Raw genomic sequence first — 8146 nt, forward strand, 5'->3', positions numbered from 1 at the left:
TGTTTTTCCCATTTAGAAATGAAAACACTAAAGTACGGAGATCAAGTTATTTATTTTAGGTCATGTAGCTAACAGGTAGCAATGCCAGAATCTGAATCCAGGAAGACTCCAGAGATTCTTATGTATACTTCGATAATGTACAGTGCTTTAGTCTATACACACTGAGACAATTGCTAGCTCTCTACTTTGGGTCTGCTTTTAGATATGCCACATACAACATTTATTTGGTGGCTTCTAGCTTATTTTAACATTAAAAGCCTTCAGATGCTCTGATCATATTTTTGTTTTTTCTTTGAATTCTTAGGAAAACAGGTATTTCATGAGGAAGATAAACTAGAGAACTGAATTCAAATATATACATAAAAGTTTGTTTCATTGCTGAACAATCAGAATCATGCTACAGAATTCTTTTTTTATGTCATTAGTGTAGCTTTTGCTTTTTAAAAATATTTTATTTCGCTTATTTATTTTAAGTTTATTTATTTACTTTTTAGTGCTCTCTACACCCAATGTGGGGCTCTAGCCCAAGATTAAGAGTCATATGCTCTATTGCTTAAGCCAGTTAGGCCCTCCTGTAGCTTTTGCTTTTTTTTTTTTAATTTTTTTTAATGTTTTATTTATTTCTAGGAGAGAGAGAGAGACAGTGAGAGCAGGGGAGGGTCAGAGAGAGAGGGAGTCACAGACTGAAACAGGCTCCAGGCTCTGAGCTGACAGCACAGAGCCGGACGCGGGGCTTGAACCCACGAACCACGAGATCATGACCTAAGCGAAAGTCGGACGCTTAACCGACTAAGCCACCCAGGCACCCCAGCTTTTGCTTTTTAAGCAACTATATCCTAGAGCTAAGTTTCTAGCTCCTTGACTGACTGTTTTTAGGAATACCATTAAACTTTGGATTGGAGTAACTTGTTCTATGAGTGTTCCACAAAATGAGCAAATACTTTTAATAAATTTTAACTTGATAAATGAGTGATGTCTTGCAATATGAGTAGTATGTGATGCCAAATGTCACATGATCACAATGAGCCAATGTTTCTGGAAATTCACTTTGTATACAAGTGCTTTGGATTACAAGCGTGTTTCCAGAATGAAACTATGCTCACAAACCAAAGTTTTACTGTAACTGCAAAGGAGCAGAAAATTTGAACATTTTTCTTCAGTTAGTGCAACCAGTGTAGGGAAGATGCTTATTGGAAAGTTGAGCAAAAGTAGTAATGTAGATCAGGAGTATAATTTTTGTTTTTGTTTTTAAGTAAGCTCTATGCCCAAACTGAGGCTTTAACATACTACCTGGGGAACAAGAATCACATACTCTACTAGCCACCCAGGTGTGCCCCATGAGTGTAGTTTTGGTATAGAATGTTCTTTTGTAATAGCAAAAAGTTTTCATACCCAAAACCATAAAGTACCTAGGAATAAATCTAATCAAAGGGGTAGAAAATATATACACTGAAAGGTGTAGAAAGCTTATGAAAGAAATTGGAGAAGACACACACACACACACACACACACACACACAAAATAGAAAAACATTCCATGCTTCTGGATTGGAAGAATATTGTTAAAATGTAGATACTACCCAAAGCAATCTACATATTCAATGCAATCCCTATCAAAATAACACCAACATTCTTCACAGAGCTAGAGCAAACAATCCTAAAATTTGTATGGAACCACAAAAGATCTGAATAGCCAAAGAAATCCTGAAAAAGAAGACCAAAGCTGGAGGCATCGCAATTCTGGACTTCAAGCTGTATTACAAAGCTGTAATCATTAAGACAGTATGGTACTGGCACATAAACAGACGCATAGATCAATGGGACAGACTAGAGAACCTGGAAATGGACCCACAAACATATGGCCAACTAATCTTCAACAAAGCAGGAAAGATTATCCAAAGGAAAAAATACAGCCTCTTCAGCAAATGTTGGGGAGATTGGACAGCGATATGCAGATGAATGAAACTGGACCACTTTCTTACACCATACACAAAAATAAACTCAAAATGGATGAAAGACTTAAACGTAAGACAGGAAGCCATCAGAATCCTAGAGGAGAAAACAGGCAACAACCTCCTTGACCTTGGCTACACCAACTTCTTACTTGACATGTCTCCAGAGGCAAGGCAAAAGCAAAAATGAACTACTGGGACCTCATCAAGAAAAAAGCTTCTGCACAGCAAAGGAAACAGTCTTAGCAAAACTAAGAGGGAATTGATGGAATGGGAGAAGATATGAGAAGATAGTTGCAAATGACATATCAGATAATGGGTTAGTATCCAAAATCTATAAAGAACTTATCAAACTCATCATCCAAAAAACAAATAATCTAGTCAAGAAATGGGCAAAAGACACGAATAGACACTTTTCCAAAGAAGACATGCAGATGGCTAACAGACATCTGAAAAAATGCTCAATGTCACACATCAGGGAAATACAAATCAAAACTACAATGAGACATCATCTCACACCTGTCAGAATGGCTAAAATTAACGACTCAGGCAACAACAGATGTTGGAAAAGATGTGGAGAAAGGGGAGCCCTTTTGCACTGCTGGTGGGAATGCAAACTGGTGCACCCACTCTGGAAAACAGTATGGAGGTTAGTGAAAAAATTAAAAATAGAACTACCCCACAACCCAGGAATTGCACTACTAGGTATCCAAAGGATACAGGAGTGCTGATTTGAAGGGGCACATGTACCCCAGTGTTTACAGCAGCACTATCGATAATAGCCAAAGTATGGAAAGAGCCCAAATGTTCATCAACTGATGAACGGATAAAGAAGATATGGTATGTATATACAATGGTTATTACTTGGTGATTAAAAATAATGAAATCTTGCCATTTGCAACAACATGGGTAGAACTAGAGTGTATTATGCTAAGTGAAATAGGTCAGAGAAGCACAAATATCATATGATTTCACTCATGTGGAATTTAAGATACAAAAGAGATGGACATAAGGGAAGGAAAGCAAAAATAATGTAAAAACAGAGAGGGAGACAAATCATAAGAGACTCATAAGTATAGGGAACAAACTAAGGATTGCTAGTGGGGTGTTAGGTTGGGGGATGGGCTAAATGGGCAAGGGGCATTAAGCAGGACACTTGTTGGGATGAGCACTGGGTGTTATATATAGTCAGTGAATTACTAAATTCTATTCCTGAAATCATTGTTACACTGTATGTTAACTAACTTAGATTTAAATTTTAAAAAAGGATCTTAAATAAAATGCAAACAATTTGAATTCAACAATCATGCAAAAAAAAAAGAATTGACTTTTCAAATATATCTTAAAAGTACAAAATCAAAGTTTAAAAAAAGTTTCAAATTTGGAAGAGACCTAACAAAGTCCAGCCCTGTGGCTGAGATCTGGACATCCTTGAGTGCCTTCCTCATTTTTCTCCCATCATCTTCCCTTGTGCTACGATTCTAGTAACAAAGGACTTACAGTTTCCAGAAGTGGCCCTTCTGTTTTAGTACTACTGTTGGTAACTTTTCCTGATGTTGAATAGAAACAAGTCTTCTGGTAGCTTTTTATTTGTCCTACAAATGATTGAAAGAACAATTTTAATAGAAGTGAAACAAATTTTAGTCTTTTTATTATGTGTGATGGCAGAAGTGAACCCTCAATATGCTCTATATCATTATGGATTTATCAATTAGTGTTCTTCATGCAATACTTTTGTTTCTCAAAGTTCTTTCTGTATAGTACATTGTATTTTGGCTTACCCTGTCATCCAAGAGGAGGCTGGGATAACTCAAGTACCTCCTTACCTAATCTTTATAAGGTAGATCTTATTATTTCCATTTTACAGATAAGGAAACTTCAATTAAATAATTTCAAAATCACCCAACTAGAAAAGAGCCATATTGGCATTTAGATCTTAGAGTTTCCAAGGGATTAATGCCTGGACTTTGAATCCTTGTACTTTACACTGTAATATGCTGAAGATCAGATCAAATGGAATCTCTGTGGTTGCAGGGTAAGAGACCTGAGAAGGTTACAGAACTTGTTTTGGAGTCGGAATCGGTCTTGTGTTTTGTTTCTACTGGATGTTATTGGCTTGAAAATATAAATTTGGCTAATTTTTTCCTAAGTGCTTGTAGACAGAGGTGCCAGTTTGATCCTTTGATTTAGAAAGAACCTGTTTAGTATCTTTAGTTCTATATGGATGGCAGACTGCTTCAGAATTGCACTATGTTTCTATTTTGAAATTATTCCACTCTAGGATTCCAGTTTGACTGCTTTTAAGACATAGTATAAAACTCTCCATAAGCCTGATTAATTCTGATGAAGTCCAGTGCTGAGACAAGTGAATATAGTCATTTCCCCAGAGGACTGGGGAGAGTATTTTGGTACAAGGATACCTAGCACCATCTTCAAATGGACAAGAATTTTGCTAATAAGTTAATAAGTCAAATTTAACTGATAGATGGGAAAGGTCAGGAGTAACTGTCAAAAACAAAAGCCTTTATTTTCCAAAATATCCTAAACTCCAAACTCCCCAGGGATGGTTTAAGTATAAAGCACAAATCTTCCATCCCTAATGGTACAGAAATAAATCACAGTTCTCTGAATTCTCTTTTCTTTCAGGCTCACCTGCCCACACTTCACAACTTTCTGAATTCTCAGACTTTATACTGATGGCTGACTCCATCTCCACTCATCCATAGCTTTCCATTTTGATCAGTTTAAATCCCTATGAGGCAACTGCTTTCAGAAGGTTAGGTATTATGAGCTCACACAGGGCTGTGGGGGAGGGGTGAGCTGATCTGTGGGGACTCCCCTATCTACGTAGCTGGTCACTCCACTTCAAACAAATCTGCATCACACTGAGGGTTTCCACCCCTTTTTTTTTAAGTCAATGATCCCCGTTTGTCTCTAGTGCCTGGGGTTTCGAGTCCTGGGGAGCCATTCTCATGTTATCTTCCTTTTGTTTTTAGGCCGCGTTTGCCTTAGCTATAATTATAATTTATTCTGTACCTTTTAGTTTGGTGGGGAATGCTGAGGCTTTGCTAGTCTTTCAGTTGCTGCCATTCAGGTCCTTTCTAAAGAACAGAGGCTCAAATATCAATTCCCTGATCTGTCTCTGGCTGCTGAGAAAATCTTTTAGCGTTGGAGGGGGTTTCTGAGCCCAAATTTCTCTTTCGATTTTCTTTGGTAAAAAAAAGCAGCTCTTCCCATGTTTCTGAGTCTCTCATCTCTTAAACTTTCTGAGGATCGTACTGTCCTCAGAAAAACAAAATTTTAGAGGTTCACAGACCTGAAAGTCAAAAATGTACCCTCTCAAAATTAGGATGGTCTAATATGAAGGAATAAGTGGTGAATGTGGCTTTTAGGAAGCAATAAACTGATTTCCTCTCAATTTTTTAGAATTTCCATAAACACTTTTAGCCTGTATTTGAAATTCTGGGAGCATTCTGCACTGTGGCATGGAAAGACATGATAATTCCCGAGTTGTTATCATATTTCCTTAGAACTTTACATCTGCACTTTATTTCATAACCTTTTTAGGGAAATGAAACTCTGAAATTCCCTATCCATTGCATGTGGCAGTAAAGTGACCTCTAATGGACTTTTCTGGTAGTTTCCAGGAAATTCTGGAACAAAGATCTGGTAGAGAGACAGACCATTGAGGTTAGACCAACTATTCAGCTGCCTGGTGCCCTGAAGTTCATTTGGATGCATGGTAAGCTTCAATACCAAAGCTGAGACAGGTGAGGGAGGTACTTTTGGTTGAAGCAAGGTTTATCACTGCTAAAAGGGACTGCAAGAGACCTTGAGTTCTCTGGAACTAATTAACATTTCTCTAGAGAAGGAAGGACTGAGGGTCAGATTATGAACAATGAGTCAGGATGAACCCATTGGATTGATTTTAGAAAAAAAAAGCTGTCTCTTTGAAATAATAAATATTAACAATGATATGAAGCCATGATAGACCTTTAGGCAAAGTGAGGGAGGAGGTATTCCACATTTTATGTTTTGTGTTTTTTTAAGGACACATGATCAGGCTATTACATTTAACAATCAACAGCATGACTGTAAAAAAGAAAATGTACACTAAAACCTTTGTTGGAATACTTTATATTTTCTACAGAACAGAAACTAAAAGAATCTGTTTACACTTAGTTGCAGATACAGTCCTCGAGTTTTCTGCCCATGTGTATGAGTATTGTCTAAAATATGTTTTCTTTGTAGCCACTAGGCCCTGCCACCACTGTGCTTGGCTGAGTTCACAAATCTGTTGTAACCTGTAACTTCCCTGTCATTTCTCTGGCTCTCTTCTCCTGCTAAGCTTTGTTTCCTGGTAGTAATTAAAACCTTCTGCCACTGCCATAGTTACTGCTGCTGCTGGAACTGCCACAGCCACCTTGGTTTCATGGTTTGGCAAAGTATTGGCCTCCACTGCCATAGTGGCCAGAGTTGCTGTCTCCAGAATGTCCTCCTTTCGTGGGTCCAGAATTTGAAAATTGATTGTTATAATTGCCCAAATCATTATAGTTTCCATTGCTTCCACAGTTGCTTCCATCATTACCAGATCCATTATAGCCATCTCCACTGCCACCATATCCACCACCACCTGGACTGCCACTAAAGCCACCAGCTCACCGAAGTGTCCTCCGTGATCAAAGTTTTCATTCCCACCAAAACTACCTCCACAACCACCACTAAAGTTTCCAGAACCATTTCAACCTCTTTGTCTAGATGAAGCACTAGATAGGGCTTGCTTACTTGCTTAGATAGGACTTTCCTTACTGTGCAGTTGTGGCCATTCCCAGTATGGTATGTATATTTTTAAGTTTATTTATTTATTTTGAGAGAGAGAGCACACATGAGTGGGAGAGGAGGAGAGAGAGAGAGAGAGAAAGAGAGAGCGAGCGAGCAGGGGAGGGGCAGAGATAGAAGGAGAGAGAAAGAATCTCAAGCAGGCTCCACACTGTCAGTGCAGAGCCTGACACGTGGCTTGAACTCATAAACCACGAAATCATGACCTGAGCTGGAATCAAGATTTGGATGTTTAACCAACTGATCCACCCAGGCGCCCCAAAGTATAGTATTTTTGAATGACAGTCTTGTCTACGGAATCATAGTCATCAAATGTTACAAAAGCAAAGTCTCCCTTCTTGCCACTGCCTTGGTCAGTCATGATGTCAGTCACTTCAGTTTTCGCATACTATTCAAAATAATCTCTTAGGTGGTGGTCTTCATTGTCTTTTTTAATACCACCAACAAAAATCTTTTTTCACAATTAAATGGGCACCAGGTCTTTGAGAATTTTGTTTTGAGGCAGCCCTCTTTGATTCTACAGCTCTTCTGTCCACTTTGTGTGGCCTTGTATTTGTGGCTGCATCCACCACGGTGCCATATGTGACAAACCCAGAGCATCTGCAGTGCTTGGTGTTTGGATCTGTCATTACCACACAGTCCATAAGCATTCCCCATTGCTCAGAATAGCTCTTTAGACTCTAATTGGTTGTTTCAGAGCTCAAACCGCTGATAAAGAGCTTCTGCAGCTGTTCAGGCTCTTTGAGAGACTCTGACTTAGATATGATGATGGTGGGAGGGGAGACTTTAATGATGGTTACTTAGTGGCATCCAGGGGCAGAAAGCTTTATGTTCTGTTGTGTTGTGTTTTATTTATTTATTTTTTTAAGGTTTATTTAATTTTGAGACAGAGAGAGTGTGAGCTGGGGAGGGGGAGAGAGAGAGAGAGGAGGACAGAGGATCTGAAGCTGGCTCTGTGCTGACACCTGTGAGCCCGATGTGGGGCTTGAACTCATGAGCCATGAGATCATGACCTCAGCTGAAGTTGGATGCTCAACTGACTGAGCTACTCATGTGCCCCTGTTTTGTTTTGTTTTTAACGTTTATTATGTGGCGAGACAGAGAGAGGGAAAGAGAGAGAATCCCAAGCAGGCTCCAAGCGAGCTATCAGTGCAGAGCCTGATGCGAGACTCCATCTGACAAACCATGAGATCACGACCTGAGCTGAAACCAAGAGTCAGATGCTCAACTGACAGAGCCACCCAGGTGCCCTTTTATGTTCTGTTTTGAGTGCTCGGAATTTTATGTGGGAGGATGGAAAGGAAGTGAACATTTTAAGAGTTCTAAATTGGGGCTAAACAGTCTCTCGGTCTCTTA

The 8146-nt window shown here is 39.1% G+C and overlaps 1 protein-coding gene across 2 annotated transcripts in view; it reads right to left on the bottom strand.

The window, feature by feature from the left end:
- The window catches only part of USP44 (ubiquitin specific peptidase 44), a 56943-nt gene extending 53436 nt beyond the window's left edge, over positions 1 to 3507 (bottom strand). For both annotated transcript variants that reach the window (XM_039236576.1, XM_039236574.1), the window contains exon 1: positions 3452 to 3507. The gene's annotated coding sequence lies outside the window, so the exon portion shown is untranslated. The remainder of the gene's footprint in view (positions 1 to 3451) is intronic.
- Positions 3508 to 8146: the final 4639 nt, after the last annotated feature.

Source organism: Hyaena hyaena, unplaced genomic scaffold (genome assembly GCF_003009895.1).
Source record: "Hyaena hyaena isolate Hyena2069 unplaced genomic scaffold, ASM300989v1 scaffold_113, whole genome shotgun sequence".
In the NCBI taxonomy this organism is placed as follows: domain Eukaryota; kingdom Metazoa; phylum Chordata; class Mammalia; order Carnivora; family Hyaenidae; genus Hyaena; species Hyaena hyaena.